The 19340-nt window shown below is 47.7% G+C and overlaps 1 long non-coding RNA gene across 1 annotated transcript; it reads right to left on the bottom strand.

Moving 5' to 3' along the window:
* Positions 1-7690: 7690 nt before the first annotated feature.
* Positions 7691-11164, bottom strand: LOC147985739 (uncharacterized). Its single transcript, XR_015616851.1, has 3 exons — positions 10830-11164; positions 9601-9672; positions 7691-7978 (listed from the first exon to the last, which is right to left on the bottom strand). It is a non-coding gene; the product is annotated as an uncharacterized LOC147985739 (long non-coding RNA).
* Between the last annotated feature and the right edge of the window lie 8176 nt (positions 11165-19340).

The following is a 19340-nucleotide window of genomic DNA, read 5'->3' on the forward strand; positions in this document are numbered from 1 at the left end:
CACGTTCCGAGCAAGTGTAGCAATGCGGCCCCAACCCCAGCCCTCGCGAACTTGTGAAACCAGTGTTGCGCGTACATAACTACGCTCTGGAAATACCATGGGCACAGGGGGAGGGGCACCATCACGGCACACCCGAAACGCGGCTTAAACCGCACTAGGGGCTGCTGATTTCTTATTTTTCTCTTATTTTCAGGACTCCATTCTTCGGAAGGCTTGTCCGGCAGTACAATTGCCGCACAAACGATACAACCAGGGAAGCAGAAAGCTACGCCACACTATGGAACTCTAAGGTGGTCTGTATAACGAGTAGTATACCTGTTTCAAATACCATTCCGCAGCTCGCCCCTGGAAAGGACATGTTAAATAGTCTCATCTTTTGCTCATTGCACTATTTGTATCGTTCTGCTTTGATCGCAACTTTTTTAAATAAACAATGCAGAGCTTCTGTCTATTATTGCATTACTCTTTTTTACGAATATATGTTCATTAATGACATGTTGCACCCGTACACTTTGGTACGGCCAATACGCTAGGGGCTTAAGTACCCCACAATATGGTGTGAGTAGTCCGAACACTTTCACAAGTGCGGCACCCCAAACTTATAGCATTATATGCATCGGCGCCGAATCATGTCTTGGGTCAATAGTTGGGTTTGCCCGGCTCCTATGTTTTGGTACCTTACGTTCCGTTATATCAGCTAAGGTAGCACTAGGAGAACTACTGCGATTGTGCCCCAGTTGAGCTGGGCTAAGCACCTCAGTAGAGAAAGCTAAAACTGACCGTCATGATGAGGCGAGAGCTGGTCGCTGTTCGAGAGGTTTTCGAGTCCCTAAAGACTTATGCCGCTTAGAGCGAGGAGTCGGCTTTGTCCGGCCTAGGCGTGCATAGCGCCCCGAACTCGGTCTTTCAAACACTAGGGGCTTCGCCGAAATTTAAAATTATAGAATTCTATGGCTAAGTGAGAGTGTTCAAGCATTATAGTCCGATTACCTTGTTCGTTGTGTTGAGCGCCTCCCTCGAAGGACCCAAGAATGGGAAAAAGAGTGCTCATGTTTATCCCGAACACCCCAGCACTCGTGGCATGGGGGCAGAAGCCGACGACTCGCCATCTCTCAAATTTGATAAACGGCCACATAGAAGGTAATATTTTAAATTCAAAAGCGTTGCTTAGTGCATATGAACAAGTTTTCAGCATACAGGATCACAAATGCGAGTTTACTCAAAAATTACATCTTTGGAGCATTCATCCGCTATAAGGCGGGCACCCATCGGGACGCCCTCATAATATGCTTCTGGGACGCAATGCTCCTTGCCCGGCGGCGGCCCGTCCTTCACCAGCTTCTCCACATCCATCTTGCCCCAGTGCACTTTAGCACGGGCAAGCGCCCTACGGGCACCATCGATGCAGACGGAGCGCTTGATTACTTCAAGCCGTGGACATGCATCCACCAGCCGCCTCACCAGCCCGAAGTAGCTCCCAGGCAGAGCCTCCCCAGGCCAAAGCCGAACTATGAAGCCCTTTATGGCCTGTTCGGCCACCTTGTGGAGCTCGACCATTTGCTTCAGCTGGTCGTTCAAAGGCACCAGGTGTCCGGCCTCAGCATACTGAGACCAGAACACCTTCTCCGTCGAGCTCCCCTCCTCGGCTCGGTAGTAGGCGGCGGCATCAGACGCGCTGCGGGGCAAATCTGCGAATGCTCCTGGAGAGCTCCGGACTCAGGTAAGTAACAAGTATTTCACTTTCACGTGCTTGCTTTGCATAATGAATGCCTTACCCTCCGCTATCTTCTTCATCGCTTCAATTTCTTGGAGGGCTTTCTGGGCTTCGGCCTTGGCAGACTTTGCACTTTTGAGGGCTGCCGCAAGCTCGGACGCTTGCGTCTTTGAGTCAAGCTCCAAACTCTCGTGTTTTTTCATGAGAGCCTGGAGCTCTTTCTGCACCTCCTCCACCCGCGCCTCCTGCTTCCCTCTCTCTGTGCACTCCGCGGCCGCTCTGTTTTCGGCCTCGGACAATGCTTGCTTAAGGGTTGCCACCTCGGTCGTGGCCCCTATAATAGCACGTTGATCCTGTCATTTTTTGCAACCACATCTTCTCTATATACTTGCGCAAGGTATTACTTACCTTCCTTCTCCTCGAGTTGCCTCTTGGCATGGCCGAGATCATTCTCGGACCGCGCGAGGTTTTGCTTCAGCGTATCCACCTCCTTAGTCAGTGCGGCGGAGGCCAGTAGCGAAGCCTGCATACGCATATTGACTTGATTATGTTAGACTCCTGCGAATGTTATTAGATCCTCTATTCGGCTTTTCTTTCCGAACGCCGAACAGAGCATCGGGGGCTACTGTCTATGCGGTAATATTTTTACATATTCTTTACTTACCTCAAAGCCTGTTAGAAGGCTGGCACATGCTTCAGTCAGTCCGCCTTGGCGGACTGAACCTTCTGGATCACCGCACTCATAATAGTGCGGAGCTCCTCGTCGATGGAGGCGCCGTTAAGCACCCCCAGCAAATTGTCCGGTGCCTCCGGGTGGACGGAGGTCACTGGCTCGGTAGGCTTGCTCCTCTTGGAAGGAGGCTGCCTACCGGAGTCCGGAACCGTTGAAGGTTCCGGCGCGGTGTCCGGCTCAAGGCCGAACTTGGAGCCCTTGGGGGTTCTATCCCCTTTACGCCTGGAGTCCGGTAGGTCGCCTTGCGGCGCCTCCAGGACCACCTCCTCCTGGCTTGGAACCTGTTGGGACGCCACCTCGGCATCGCCCGTTGGGTGGGGGGAGGTAGCCATCGGAAGTGAATTCACATCCAACGAATCCAGGGAGACGCTCGACGACTCGTCGAGCCTGGCCTTGGGCGGACTGCACAGTCATATTCGGCATAAGGAGGAGCTGTGCAAGAAAGGAACACTATGAATTGCTCTGGTGTCCGAATACTTACGATCTTGCCAGGGGCTTGGCCCTGTGCGGCCACTCCTCTTCGCCGTCGTCGGCGTTGGTGGAGCAGTCCGGAGGAAGGGTCTTCCCCTTCTTGGACCCTTTGGCCTCCCCAGTTGGGGCGGCCTTCCTTTTCTTCTCTCCCCCCGCTGGAGGGGGAGAGGTCTCTTCTTCCTCCTCCTCGTCTTCACGGGAGGAGTGCGTCTTGGAGTCGTCGGATGATGAATCCGACACCGCCAGGTGCCGGGCACTCTTTCGAGTCCCAGTGGCCTTCTTCTTGGCCTTCTTCTCCGGCACCACATAGGGTGCCGGAACTAGCAGCTTCGCCAAGCGAGCGTCCGCTGGGCCTTCGGGCAAAGGAGCTGGACAGTTGATCTGTCCGGACGTCTCCTGCCAATCCTGTCAAAGGTAAGGGAGCTTAGATCCTGCATGGAGTCAAACTATGAAAAACTAATACCCTGTAAAAGGTAAAAACAGCTCACCGCACGAGCGTGACGCTGTGTGCTGAATCCGCAATCCTCGGTAGCAGATGCGGGGGCCTCAGCGCCCTTGAAAAGCACCTTCCAGGCATCTTCGTACGTCGTGCCAAAGAGCCTGCTCAGAGTTCGGTGCTGCGCCGGGTCGAACTCCCACAGGTTGAAAGCCCGTTGTTGACACGGGAGGATCCGGCGGATGAGCATAACCTGGACTACGATGACAAGTTTGAGCTTCTTGTCTACCAGGGTCTGGACGCATGTTTGGAGTCCGGTCAGCTCTCCTTCTTTACCCCACGACAGGCCCGTCTCTTTCTAGGAGGTGAGCCGCGTAGGGGGTCCGGATCGGAACTCGGGGGCTGCGACCCATTCAGGGTCGCGCGGCTCGGTGATGTAAAACCACCCCGATTGCCACCCCTTTAGGGACTCCACGAAGGAGCCCTCGAGCCATAGGACGTTGGGCATCTTGCCCACCATGGCGCCTCCGCACTCCGCCTGGGTGCCGCGCACCACCTTCGGCTTGACATTAAAAGTCTTGAGCCATAGGCCGAAATGGGGGCGGATGCAGAAGAAAGCCTCGCACACGACGATAAATGCCGAGATATTGAGGACAACGTTCGGGGCCAGATCATGGAAATCCAGGCCATAGTAGAACATGAGCCCCCGAACAAATGGGTGGAGAGGGAAGCCCAGTCCGCGGAGGAAATGGGGGAGGAACACCACCCTCTCATGGGGCCTAGGGGTGGGGATGAGCTGCCCCTCTTCGGGAAGCCGGTGCGCAATGTCGTTAGACAAGTATCCGGACTTCCTCAGTTTTTTGATGTGTCCCTCCGTGACAGAGGAGACCATCCACTTGCCTCCCGCTCCGGACATGGCTGGAGAAGGTTGAGGTGGGGTGTGTGGACTTGGGTGCTGGAGCTCGAGTGCGCGGAAATGGATAGGCAAAGGAGGAAGAAGGCGTGGATGGAAAGGTGGATCCTTATCCCCTTATATGGGTGGACGCGACTATACGTCCCCACCAGCCTGGTAAAACTCGCTTATCTCCCGAGCACCGTAATCAATGGCGTGATTGGGTTACCCACGCCCGTATTGATGAGAATCCCGGAATAAGGGGACACGATCTCTGCTTTGACAAGACATGCCAAGGAAACCACCTCACTAAACGCGCTGAGGTGGGACAGTAAAACGATTCGAATAAAGACTTGGCCATGGTGTGATGTCACACTACGGAATACGTCAGCAGATTAGATTTGTGTAAATATTATTCTCTCTATGGCAATATGTGGAAACTTATTTTGCAGAGCCAGACACTACCTTTGTGTTCAAAATCTTCTATGAAGTACTTGGAGGAGGAACCCGCCTTGCAATGCCGAAGACAATCTGCGCGCCGGACTCATCGTCATTGAAGCCTGGTTCAGGGGCTACTGAGGGAGTCCTGGATTAGGGGGTGTCCGGATAGCCGGACTATACCTTTGGCCGGACTCCTGGACTATGAAGATACAAGATTGAAGACTTCGTCCCGTGTACGGAAGGGACTTTCCTTGGCGTGGAAGGCAAGCTTGGCAATACAGATATGTAGATCCCCTACCATTGTAACCGACTCTGTGTAACCCTAGCCCTCTCCGGTGTCTATATAAACCGGAGGGTTTTAGTCTGTAGGACGAACAACAATCATACCATAGGCTAGCTTCTAGGGTTTAGCCTCTTTGATCTCGTGGTAGATCTACTCTTGTACTACCCATATCATCAATATTAATCAAGTAGGACGTAGGGTTTTACCTCCATCAAGAGGGCCCGAACCTGGGTAAAACATCGTGTCCCCTGCCTCCTGTTACCATCCGCCTAGACGCACAGTTCGGGACCCCCTACCCGAGATCCGTCGGTTTTGACACCGACAATACCCATTAGAGGAAGGAAATGGTCCCATATAATCAAAACCCCAAACATCAAATGGTTCAATAACAAGTGAATAATTCATGGGAATTTCTTGACGTCTACTAATATTACCAATTCTTTGACATTCATCACAAGACAAAACAAACTTATAGGCATCCTTGAAGAGAGTAGGCCAATAAAAACCGGATTGCAATACCTTGTGTGCAGTTCTATCTCCAGCATGGTGTCCTCGATAAGCCTCAGAGTGACACTTGCATATGATCTGTTCCTGTTCATGCTCAGGTACACAACGTCTAATAACACCATCTACCCCTTCTTTATAAAGATGTGGGTCATCCCAGAAGTAATGTCTTAAATCATAGAAGAACTTTTTCTTCTGCTGGTATGTGAAACTAGGTAGTATAAACTTAGCAACAATATAATTAGCATAATCAGCATACCATGGAGCAGCACGAGAGGCATTTATGACAGCTAATTGTTCAATAGGAAAGCTATCATCAATAGGTAGTGGGTCATCAAGAGCATTCTCTAACCTAGACAAGTTGTCTGCAACGGGGTTCTCAGCTCCCTTTCTATCAATAATACGCAAATCAAATTCTTGAAGCAAGAGAACCCATCTAATAAGTCTAGGTTTAGCATCTTTCTTTTCCATAAGATATTTAGTAGCAGCATGATCAGTGTGAACAGTTACTTTAGAATCAACAATGTAAGGTCTGAACTTATCACAAGCAAACACAACTGCTAAAAATTCTTTTTCAGTAGTAGCATAATTTCTTTGGGCACTGTCTAGAGTTTTACTAGCATATTGAATAACATTTAATTTCTTATCAACTCTTTGTCCTAGAATAGCCCCTACAACATAATCACTAGCATCACACATAATTTCAAATGGTAAATTCCAATCAGGAGGTTGAACAATAGGTGCAGAAACCAAAGCTTTCTTAAGTATTTGAAATGCTTCTACACAATCATCATCAAAGACAAAAGGAACATCTTTTTGTAAGAGATTAGTCAGAGGCCGATAAATTTTAGAGAAGTCCTTAATGAACCTCCTATAAAAACCGGCATGACCAAGGAAACTTCTTATACCTTTAATGTCCTTAGGACACGGCATCTTTTCAATAGCATCAAATTTAGCTTTATCAACTTCAATACCTCTTTTAGAAATTTTGTGCCCCAAGACAATACCTTCATTAACCATAAAGTGGCACTTCTCCCAATTCAAGACAAGATTAGTTTCTTCACATCTCTGCAAAACTCTATCAAGTTTGCTTAAGCAATCATCAAAAGAAGTTCCGTAAACGGAGAAATCATCCATGAATACCTCAACAATCTTTTCACAAAAGTCAGAGAATATAGCAGTCATACATCTTTGAAAAGTAGCAGGTGCATTACATAAACCAAAAGGCATACGTCTATAAGCAAAGGTACCAAAAGGGCAAGTGAAAGTTGTCTTTTCTTGATCCTCCTTTGATACAGGAATTTGAGAGAAAGCAAAATAAGCATCTAGAAAGCAAAAGTGTGTATGTTTGGATAATCTTTCTAGCATTTGATCAATAAAAGGTAACGGGTAATTATCATTTTTAGTAGCTTTATTTAATTTGCAGAAAATCAATTACCATTCTATAACTTGTAAAAATTCTTTGTGGGATCAATTCATCTTTATTATTAGGAACAACAATAATACCTCCCTTCTTAGGGACACAATGGAAAGGACTTACCCACTGACTATCAGCAACGGGATAAATTATACCTGCCTCCAGAAGCTTTAGTATTTCTTTTCTTACCACTTCTTTCATCTTAGGATTTAACCGTCGTTGGTGATCAACAACTGGTTTAGCATCCTTCTCCAATTTTATTTCATGCTGGCATAAAGTGGGACTAAAGCCCTTAAGATTATCAAGAGTATATCCAATAGTAGCACGGTGCTTCTTCAGAGTTTTCAATAATTTCTTTTCCTCATGCCCTGAAAGGCTAGCACTAATAATAACATGATATATCTCTTTATCATTAAGATAAGCATATTTGAGAGTATCAGGTAAAGGTTTAAGCTCAAACACGGGATTGATAACCCACAAGTATAGGGGATCGCAACAGTTTTCGAGGGTAGAGTATTCAACCCAAATTTATTGATTCGACACAAGGGGAACCAAAGAATATTCCCAAGTATTAGCAGCTGAGTTGTCAATTCAACCACACCTGGAAACGTAATATCTGTAGCAAAGTCTTTAGTACCAAGTAATATGGTAGTAGTGGTAACGGTAGCAAAAGTAATATTTTTGGTTTTATAGTGATGTGACGCCCTCGATTCAATCGTACACTAATCATACACGCAGATGTGTACGATCAAGATCAAGGACTCACAGGAAGATATCACAACACAACTCTAGACACAAATTAAAATAATACAAGCTTTATATTACAAGCCAGGGGCCTCGAGGGCTCGAATACATAAGCTCGAAAACACAAGAGTCAGCGGAAGCAACAATATCTGAGTACAGACATGAGTTAAACAAGATTGCCTTAAGAAGGCTAGCACAAAAGCAACAACGATTGAAAAGGCAAGGCCTCCTGCCTGGGAGCCTCCTAACTACTCCAAGTCGTCAGCGGTCGTCACGTAGTAGTAGGCACCCTCGGGGTAGCAGTAGTCTTCAGTGGTGTCGTCTGGCTCCTAGGATCCGACATCTGGTTGCATCAACCAGAAATAAGAAGAAAGGGGGAAAAGGGGGAGCAAAGCAACTGTGAGTACTCATGCAAAGTACTCGCAAGCAAGGATCTACACTACATATGCAACATTATCAAAGGAAGGTTGTATATGTGGACTGGGCTGCAGAAATGCCAGAATAGAGAGAAGGCCTAGTCCTATCGAAGACTAGCATCTTTCGGAAACCACCATCTTGCAGCAACATGAGGGAGTAGAGTAGCATAAAGTAAAGTAGCAGAAGTGTTATCAACCTCGGCCAGAGATCCTTTCTCGACTCCCTGCGAGAAAGCAATCCCAGAGCCATACTATCCAGTTATCATCTCATATCCAAGTCTCATCTCCATGTCTCATCTCAAGTATCCAGTTCTAGTTGTATCGATCGGGATACAACTCCAAGTGTCCGTTACCGTAGGACAGGCTATCGATAGATGTTTTATTCCCTGCAGGGGTGCACCAACTTACCCACCACACTCGATTAACTCCGGCCGGACACACTTTCCTGGGTCATGCCCGACCTCGGCCAAACAATACGCCGCAACCCGACCTAGGCTTAATAGAGAGGCCAGCACATCGGTCTAAACCTATCCCCCAGGGGTCATGGGCCATCTCCCCAGGAACTCCTGCACGTTGCGTACGCGGCCGGTGAGCAGATCTAGCTACCTCCTTCAACAAGGTAGGTGCTTACCAGTCCAACCCGGCGCGCGTCGCTCAGTCGCTGACGTCTATTAAGCTTCAGCTGATGTATACGACGCAGAACGCCCATACTATGCCCACGTGATGGTTAGTGCTATCAGGTCAGAGGCCCCTCGAATCAAATATCCAAATTGTAGTGGATTAGGAATGCGCGGTAACAAGCAGAGACTCATGAAAGATGTGACCCCATTGCCCCATCTCAAGGGCTTGCGGCATGGGCTAGGAATGCCCGGCCACGCCTCATAATTATCTTGCGGGCACCCTCCAGGTCAACCCGACTCCACATCACTCGCAATTAAGCTCGCGCGGGTACCCCTCAGGGTCGACCCGTCTTTCCAAGTAACAGTGGTAAGGTCCAAGTATCCGTGTGTCCAAACATCAAGGGGAAAACCCGAGGAATCACCCCCGATGAATTACACTAGATGTAATCATCAAGGTGAACGTAAGAGGAATCACCCTCGAGGTTCACACTTGAGGGGTCACACGACAGAGTCGTATCGGAAGTGGTTAAGGAGGAAATCACCCTCGATGACCATGACCGAATAGCTACTCTACAGAGATCTCATCAGGAGTGATGTATGAGGTTCCACCCTCGGCACTCGATGGTAACTCTGCAGAATCGAGCAACAAAGGGGCGTGATGTGACGTGAGGTGTCGGGGCCTGGTCTTCGATCCCGTTGATCGGGTCTTCTGATAATCCAGCGAGGCAGTCGGGTCAAGTGGGGGTTCACTGATGGGTCTCTAACCAACCTATACTAAGCAGTTTAGGATAAGCAGGTAGGTAACAATAGCAGGTTACAATAAACAGGCTATGCAGCAGAATAGGAGCAAACAATAACAATAGCAAAATCTAATGCAAGCATGAGAGAATGGAATGGGCGATATCGGGATGATCAAAGGGGGGGCTTGCCTGGTTGCTCTGGCAAGGAGGGATCTTCATTGACGTAGTCGATCACAGCGGCATCGGCAGCCGCCATGGGGTCTATCGAAGAGAAGAGGGAGGAGAAACAGTAAATATAAGGCAAACGTAGCATCACAAAGCATAACATGGCAGTACGCGGTGCTAGGGGTGAACTAACTCGGCACTACACGTTGCAGACGGAGGGGATAAACATTCGAGGATGAATTCCCGGCGTTAGGCGGATTCCTGAGAGAGGAAAAGAGGGGGAAAGTTCCATGTTCAGATAGTTAGAGGCATCTGACAGGTAAACGGACCGCGTGTTCGGATTCGTCTCGTTGTTCTGAGCAACTTTCATGTAGAAAACATTTTTATCAGAGTTACCGATTAATTTTTATGAATTTTCAAAGTTTAAACAATATTCTGCAATATTAATAAATCAAAATAAAGCATAAATGCTAGGTGCACCCAGACCTGGTACACAGAAGTGTACTAGAGGGCTGACAGGTGGGCCAGGTCAACTATTGACTCAGCAGTCATAGTTGACTGGTCAAATGTGAACAGTGTGGTGGGTCCCAACTGTCATTTACTCTGTTTCTATTGGAGTTAATTTAAACAGTTTAATTAACCCATGGGGGCACATGTCATAGGCATATTAGTGTAATTAGGTTGATTAACTAAGTTAATTAATTATCTAATTAATTAATTTGATTATTAACATATTTTTTGTTTTAACAGGGGGCGGCCCCACTAGTAAGTGGCACACGCCGGCCTCTCCTGTGGTTGTGCATGCGTAGACGCAGAGGCGTGCTGCGGCCATCATCGAAGGAGGTCACATCTGCCCTGGGTGTGAGGCAAGGCCGAGCAGAGCGGGGGCCGCGGTAGGGCGGGCGGCAGGGAGGCGTGCGCGGCGGGCAATGGCGAGCGCTCGCGGGGCTGCAGCAGCGAAGCAGCAAGGGCGCGCCGCAACAGGCACGAGGCGCAGGTGCAGCGGCGGCAGATATGGAGAAGAGGAGGACGAGCGAGGTCCTCACTGGTGTTAGCGAGCAGGGAGGGCGTCGAGGCGCGGTCTGCGGGGTTGGCAGCGGCCAAGCGCGGCCACGGCGGCTAGCACGCAGAGGAGGCGTCGGCCACGGACAGTAGGGGAGGGCGCGGGCTTCACGGGAGCGACCGGAGGCGCGGTAAAGTGACAGGGGCGCGCGCATGTAGGGAGGGAACCAGGGGAAGGATGGGGTTCTCACCCATGCTGCCGGTGTTCATCGGCGAGGCTCGATGGAGCCGGCGTGGGGGGAGACGAGGACGAGGCGGTCCGGCGACGGGCGACGGTGCAGCGTCGGGGCGGGGCGGCGCCAGATCGGGACGAGATGGCAGCATCCGAGGCATCGCGGTGAGGGGGCTTCGGGAGGAGGGCGAGGAGAACGGTGACGAGGTGTCGGCGGGGAGGAGGTTCGGTGATGGGGCGGCCTGGCATGGAGTCGGGGACGCCTCCGGCGACGGCGGTTGGCGTTGGGGCGCCGGGTTCGGCCCGATCCAGATCGGGAGTTGGGGATGGGATCGGGGAAGTGGGGGGATCGTGGGAAGAATGGAGGGTTAGGGTTTGCGGGGTGGACCGAGGGGGGATGTAGGTTGGGCGACGGTGCGGGCCGGCCTAGTGGCCTAGTTGCTAGTTGGGCCGGTTGGCCCAGTGGGGGGCGGGTGGCCCTTTCTCTTTATTTTTGTTTCCTCTTTTATTAAGAAAAACAGAGATAGAAAATTACTATTTAGGGTAACCAAAAGAGCTGAGAAAAATGTGGGACTTAGTCTATTAAGTAGTTTGCAATTTTTTTGGCAGTGCCACAAAAGTTTGGAAGCCAGAGGAATCCATTTGCATTTTTCGCAAATAAGATAACACTTTAAAATGCTGAAATTGCATTGTAATAATTTCTACAGTCCATCTTAGCGCTTAGGTGATGTTGTTCTCCTTAACAATTAAATGTTATGGAATTTTGGCTAAATGATGAACTATTTTGCAGCAACTTTGGCGCAACTCCATATCTCACTTGCAAATTGAATTCTATTACAAAGTGGAATGTCAAATGATATTTGAATCAGAGGTGATCAAGCATTGTTTAGCAAAATGAACAACTTTAATCACAGAGGGTTACTGTAGCATGACACTGGGGGTGTTACAAGTGATTGTAACAGCAGCAACAGAAAAGTAAATAAGTGAAGAACAATATAGGAAAAGCTCGTAGGCATTGGATCGGTGATGGAGAATTACAGATGCAATCGATCATGCAACAGTTATAACATAGGGTGACACAGAACTAGCTCCAATTCATCAATGTAGTGTAGGCATGTATTCCAAATATAGTCATATGTGTTTATGGAAAAGAACTTGCATGACATCTTTTGTCCTACCCTCCTGTGGCAGCGGGGTCCTATTGGAGACTAAGGGATATTAATGCCTCCTTTTAATAGAGTACCGGGCCAAAGCATTAACACATAGCGAATACATGAACTCCTCAAACTATGGTCATCACCGGGAGTGGTCCCGATTATTGTCACTTTGGGGTTGCCGGATCATAACACATAGTAGGTGACTATAGACTTGCAAGATAGGATCAAGAACTCACATATATTCATGAAAACATAATAGGTTCAGATCTGAAATCATGACACTCGGGCCCTAGTGACAAGCAATAAGCATAGCAAAGTCATAGCAACATCAATCTCAGAACATAGTGGATACTAGGGATCAAACCCTAAAAAAACTAACTTGATTACATGATAAATCTCATCCAACCCATCACCGTCCAGCAAGCCTACGATGGAATTACTCACGCACGGCGGTGAGTGTAATAGCCCCAAAATTGGGTTATCAATTTTTGTGCTGTTATCCCTTCCTGGCACTCATGTTTCAAAAATTTCTCTTGAGTTTGCTAGATGACTCTGAGAATTCTTGCCATTTTCAACCTTTCCAAAAACCTTGCTCATGTATTTGTCAGTGGGCAAGCCCTCATTTGGTTCATCCCAACTCTCTCAAACCCTAATTCCAAACTTTTGGAATATGGATATGCCCTATGTGCCTACAAAGGAGCCATCATTTTCCTTGATCTGTTGATCCTCCCAACTGTTCCCAGAGATCCTCATATCATTCTGAAACTTGAATATGCAAAAATATTGCTAAGTCCCATGCAATATTCTTGAATTGTGATTTATTCCCTTTCTTGCCTTTCTGAGGAATAAAATCCAAAGGCATAACTAGCCATCTCCTAAATTCACGATAATTGGTGGAGTTGATATTTATGCCTAACCCAAACTCTGGCAAGTATATTGGCCATAATTAAATAAGGAAAATTGTCTTTTCTTATTGAATGCCAATATTGCATCTATGCCACTTTCTAAAGGAACTACCATTTTTATAGGAGAAAAAATCCCCACATAAATTTTGGAGCTTGCCCTTGCTATATAATCACTAGTTCCATCCTTATCTCATGTTCCACAGACGAAAAATCGGGCACATGATCCAATGCAAGATTCTGCCTTCTCTGAAATTTTGCAAAGGAAGTGCTTTATTCCTAATTTCAATTGAGCTATAATTTGGCAGTGTGATTAACATTGTTAAATAATCCATGGATGCCAAATATGACCTCAATCCATTCATCCTAGCTCCCTGTGCAATTTTTCAAAGTTTCTGACCAGAACACAACTTTGTGAAGGAAGTACCTTCATAGAGTTTCAAATGGTGTGAAACTTTTCCATCCTTTCAAGTATCTCAAATCATTAGCATCCGCCTACATTTAGTTCATTTCCTTGAACTATGTGAGCATAGGAGCAATTCTTGGGTTCTGTCAAAACTTTCAGTTTGTGAAGCAAGTATATTTTATCCTGCTCCATTTTGGATGAAACTTTTTCCAGATCTTCTCCTATCCATATTATCACTCTCCACAAAACCTTGGCTCATTTCAGTTAGCCATTTGCCTTGAGGAATTTCCTCAAGTTTCTGGACGGAGGAGATGTTTGTGAAATAACTACTATTTTGGCAAGTCCATTTGGTATGATATTTTTACAGCATCATGATATGTCCAAATCATTAAGCTTTGCCAAGTTTTAGCTCAATCCATCACTCCTAGTGAGTGCTTCTTCCTGATCTAGTTTGTGGGTCAAATTTGGTAGTTGTACAACAACTATGGTAAATAGTTATCCTATTTACCTCATAATTTACAGGACCGTAGTCCTTTCTACCTAAGCCTCGTAGACATCAATTTTACCTTTTACCCTCTCTGGTTTACTCTGTAGAGTGTGGCCAAGTTTGCAGCAGTAAACTTGTGGAGCTTGGTTTACTCTACTCCATGTGTCTTTGCTCGTTTCTTTACCACGGTAACACTATCTCTTCGAAGTACTACGCGGTAGACATGGGATTACATCAGCAAAAGTTCCAGAGAGTGCTTTGTCCATGGTGACCACGGGCAATGCCAGCCAAAACGGTGGTCTAGCCACTGTTCGAGTCGGCATCGCTGCCCCGTCCGGCTCTGGTCTCGCCATCGATGCCCAACAGCTCCGCCTTGATTTCTTCTTCCCCCTGGACCTCTGCCCCCTTCGTTTTCTTCTCCGGTGAGCCGTGCCAACGACCAAAGAGTGCGCTAATATCGCCATCATCTTCTTCCTCGCCTCTGTTCGCTTCCTCCTTTCGTCCCCAAGCGCCTCTCGTCTCCGTGAGCCTCTGCCGCTTGTTTTGACCCCCCCCCCTCGTCGCCTCTCCGCTGCTTCCCATGAGCTTTGGCCGCGCCTGCCGACGCTGTGCCCAACGCCGGCGCACGGACACGTCGCCTGCCGCGTGCCACCTCCTCCCCCTCCTTCCCGAGCTCTCCATGCGGATATATATAGCGCCCCGAGCTCTCGTGCAGTCCTCAAGCCTCCCCAAGCCACTCACCCCTCCCCGGAGCCTCTCTCTGACCGCCACCGTCACCATAGCCGCCGCCTCGGGTCTCGCCCGATTCCGGTGCTCCCGAGCTCCCCTCGCCGCTCCTCCACCACCACTGCATCCCCCATACTCCAGCGAGCCTCCCCGTGGCCTCGGCCTCTCCTCTCCTCCACCGTAGCCCCTACCTCACCGACGACTGAACCCCCTCTCCGCCGCAGGCCCTGCTGCTCGCTGTCCGGCGCTCGTCGGCGGTAGCGGCTACCACCATTAGATGCGCCTCTTCCTCCTGAGAAGATCGGTAGGTCACCCATCTCCTATGGTGGCCGGATGCGCCTGCGGTCGCCGTCGGGGCACGCCTGCTCCCTCGGCCAGGCGAGCACCGCGCGGGAGGAAGAAGAAGACCGACCGAGCGGGCCCCACCTCCATGCTGGCCACGCAAGTCAGCCACCCAAGGGTTGACCTGGCTCGCTGACCTGGCGTAAGTGGAGACGCCCCGGGTCGAATGCGCTTTCATCTTCGGAAAGCGTACTTCGCCGTGCCTTCTAACAAAAATACGTTTTTGTCTTCTGAAAACGTACTATGTATCGCCTTCGGTTAGTAATACGCTTTTATTTCTCTTAAAGCGATTTTTTCCTTAGTGCGCTTTCTGTTTTAACCGACAAGGGCCTGTCTATGAATATTATTTTACAGATTAGTCATGTCATTCCAACGACGTATCTTTGCAATCGTAACTCCGAATGAGGTGATTCCAACGCTCACGTTCTTTGTTCATCAAGCTCTTTCCGTTGGTATCATTTCCATAATGTTTTCACATAGTGAAAATGACCATTTTTCCCTTGCCCATAAACAGCCCTCTCCGAGAGAGAACTGTTTCCGGCAAATCTTTTCACGATTGTTTCACACTTCTTCCCGAAGTATTTGTCGACCCCAGGCAAGCCAACCTCTTATCATGAGCCCCGGACTTGCATGTTGACTTTGCTTGCACCTTGTGTGTGTGTAGTTACAGTTGCTATTTACCGTTTTCATCTGTAGTTATTCTGTTATGATTATCATGCATGCTTATGTTTTCATGATATCTTTTGCCATGCTAATTAGAATGTTATTATCGTTATTGCTGGAGTTCTAGGACTTATATTTTGATGATTATGTGGATTCTTAGTGGCTATTATGATAGTTATGATGATTGTAATGCACCATGGATATGCTAGTACTTGGAATAGTCATGTTCTTTATGCTATAGTTGTTCACCTGAAAAGTTCGATCTTTTATTAAAGCATTTGTAAGGTGCATGTTTATTGTTGCATCCATGTTCATGATGATGGAGAAGGAAATAAATTGACCTAATAACAACAACCTCCTCTGTCATCGATGGGATCCAGTCATAGTGCCACCAAATCGAACTTTCTTAGTGCATCCACATTTTGCCTTTATGGGAAGGCCTTAATGCGATCTATTGTCGTGCCTCTCGCCGGTCCCTCCATAGAGGGAAGGTTATGGGCGTGCACTACCCTGATCAGGTAGACAGACATAACCTTGTGTGTCTGTTGTTAAGATTTTTGGTACCGGTCCCTGTGAGAGTCGTTTTGGCCATGACGATGGTCGTTGTGTCTTTGGTAGACACGGGGCCACCCAGGACTAGCCCAGTGGGGAGTGAGTCAGAGTGGACGGGAGAGTGTCATGGCAGTAGGTCGGTTTCGTTGGAATGTCGTTGGTCCAACCGAATGGGATAACGAGGCCATGGGTTCCGTGGTGTGGGTACAGAGTGCTACCTCTGCAGAGTGTCTATAAAGTCTATCGATAGCAACACAGTTCGTAGTAGGTCACACTATCAGGTCTTGGTCGAAATGGAGGATAAACTTGAAATAATTTAGTAAATTAATGAGATAACCAGAATGTGGTGACTTAGACTATGAGATAGTCGTGAGAAGTCACGACGAGATCACGAGATGAGGTCTCGGTAAGTGTTGGAGACCAAGTGTTGGTCGTGGTTGGGATCGCCGGGAAGATCACCGGTTGGTTGCGAGGCAACCCGTTGGTAAGAGAGTCTGAGGGACTCAGTGCACAAGTTTGGGTTGCATTGCATGAGTAGTATGTTGTTATTTTCATTTAAAGAACTAGGTCAGAGTAGAAGATGGTTGCATATAGTTAACATGCTATGTTTGCATTGAATATGAGCAGGTAGTTTATTTTCAGCATAATTTCTTGAGGGCGTGCCATGCTTGGATTGGTTATGTCATGACTGATGATATCCTAATGATTTGCTATTGCCATGTTTGGAGCATGTTTGATACATCATGATAGTATTATGTTAGTAGATGCTATGATGTTGTTCAGACTTAATTATCTTTAACATGCCTTGTTCAGTAATTGATATGAGATAAGTTGTTGCATGCGCTTGGTTCTTGCTCTGCCTTCTGCTTGTTTGGATGCTATATAATTGGTTGTGTTGCAAGTACATTCAATGTACTGACCTGGCGTGTCATGCCAGTTTTGTAGGTCATACCCGAAGTGTTCGCTTGACCCGTCGCGCTAGGCCGTAACCTTGCTAGTCCTGTGAGTTGTGGAGCCCAGCCAGAGTTGTTGTGCTGCCAAACCAAGACTTCTGCTGCCATTTAAATAGCCTTAGGGCTATGCCAGATAATTGTATTCATCAATGATGTACCCTTCTATATATGTATTTGATGAATATTCTTGTACCTGGAATGCTGTATTATGGACCTATCGTGCGTCAGGTGTTATCCTGGGCTGACGTGCGAAGGCCCCCTGCTCCATGCGGATCGGGGTGCCACAGGACATGGTATGAGAGCAACCAGGCTGGCATAGGTTATCCTAGTCTTAGATCACCGTTACCATTAAACCGTAATTACCCTAAGGGATTTGACTCATCCCTGGCATCCTTCATGGCCACTGTTAATCCACAGGTGGTGCAGTCGGGACCGACACGTCCTCACCCCGCTGTCCCCGCCTAGTTATTTGTGGAGCAACTAGCAGCCATATCTTTTCTGGTCGGCCACACCGCTCGCCCTTCGCCATTAAGGGAAAGGGGCCACATCCTGCGGGCATGTCCCGCCTAGCTGCCTATAAAAGCCCCCTTTCTGCTAGCCGTATCGTCACTCCTCATTCAACCATGTCCCTGCAGAGAAGCCTAGCTAGTAACACTCCAGTCATGGCTAGCACCCTCAAAACTACCAAGTTTCCCAGCCGCACAAGCGCCGTCAACCATGCTGGCTTTCCACCCCTTCTTGCTGAGATGCTTGCTACCTCTCGAGCACTGCGTTGGTTTTCCCCGAAGAGGAAGGGATAATGCAGCAAAGTAGCGTAAGTATTTCCCTCAGTTTTTGAGAACCAAGGTATCAATCCAGTAGGAGGCTACGCGCGAGTCCCTCGTACCTGCACAAAACAAATAAATCCTCGCAACCAACGTGAATATGGGTTGTCAATCCCTACACGGCCACTTACGAGAGTGAGATCTGATAGATATGATAAGATAATATTTTTGGTATTTTTGTGATAAAGATGCAAAGTAAAATAAAGGAAAAATAAAAAAGCAAAGGAAATAACTAAGTAGTAGGAGATTAATATGATAAAGATAGACCCGGGGGCATTAAGTTTCACTAGTGGCTTATCTCGAGAGCATAAGTATTCTATGGTGGGTGAACAAATTACTGTTGAGCAATTGACAGAATTGAGCATAGTTATGAGAATATCTAGGTATGATCATGTATATAGGCATCACGTCCGAGACAAGTAGACTGACTCCTGCCTGCATCTACTACTATTACTCCACTCATCGACTGCTATCCAGCATGCATCTAGAGTATTAAGTTAAAAACAGAGTAACGCCTTAAGCAAGATGACATGATGTAGAGGGATAGACTCATGCAATATGATGAAAACCCCATCTTGTTATCCTCGATGGCAACAATACAATACATGCCTTGCTGCCCCTACTGTCACTGGGAAAGGACACCGCAAGATTGAACCCAAAGCTAAGCACTTCTCCAATTGCAAGAAAGATCAATCTAGTAGGCCAAACCAAACTGATAATTCAAAGAGACTAGCAAATATAACCAATCATACATAAAAGAATTCAGAGGAGATTCAAATATTGTTCATAGATAAACTTGATCATAAACCCACAATTCATCGGTCTCAACAAACACACCGCAAAAAAGAAGATTACATCGAATAGTTCTCCATAAGAGAGGGGGAGAACATTGTATTGAGATCCAAAAAGAGAGAAGAAGCCATCTAGCTACTAACTATGGACCCATAGGTCTGAGGTAAACTACTCACACTTCATCGGAGAGGCTATGGTGTTGATGTAGAAGCCCTCCGTGATCGATGCCCCCTCCGGCGAAGCTCCGGAACAGGCCCCAAGATGGGATCTCATGGATACAGAAAGTTGCGGCGGTGGAATTAGGGTTTTGGCTCCATATCTGATTGTTTTGGGGTACGTAGGTATATATAGGAGGAAGGAGTACGTCGGTGGAGCAACAGGGGGCCCACGAGGGTGGAGGGCGCGCTTGGTGGGGGTGGGCGTGCCCCCCTACCTCGTGGCCTCCTCTTTTGTGTCTTGACGTAGGGTCCAAGTCTCCCGGGTCTTGTTTGTTGAGAAAATCACGTTCCCGAAGGTTTCATTCCGTTTGGACTCCGTTTGATATTCCTTTTCTTCGAAACCCTAAAACAGGCAAAAAACAACAATTCTGGGCTGGGCCTCCGGTTAATAGGTTAGTCCCAAAAATAATATAAAAGTGGAAAATAAAGCCCAATAATGTCCAAAACAGTAGATAATATAGCATGGAGCAATCAAAAATTATAGATACGTTGGAGACATATCAAGCAT

Source organism: Triticum urartu, chromosome 2A, assembly GCF_056163025.1.
Source record: "Triticum urartu cultivar PI428250 chromosome 2A, HENAU_Tu73, whole genome shotgun sequence".
NCBI classification, from domain to species: Eukaryota; Viridiplantae; Streptophyta; class Magnoliopsida; order Poales; family Poaceae; genus Triticum; species Triticum urartu.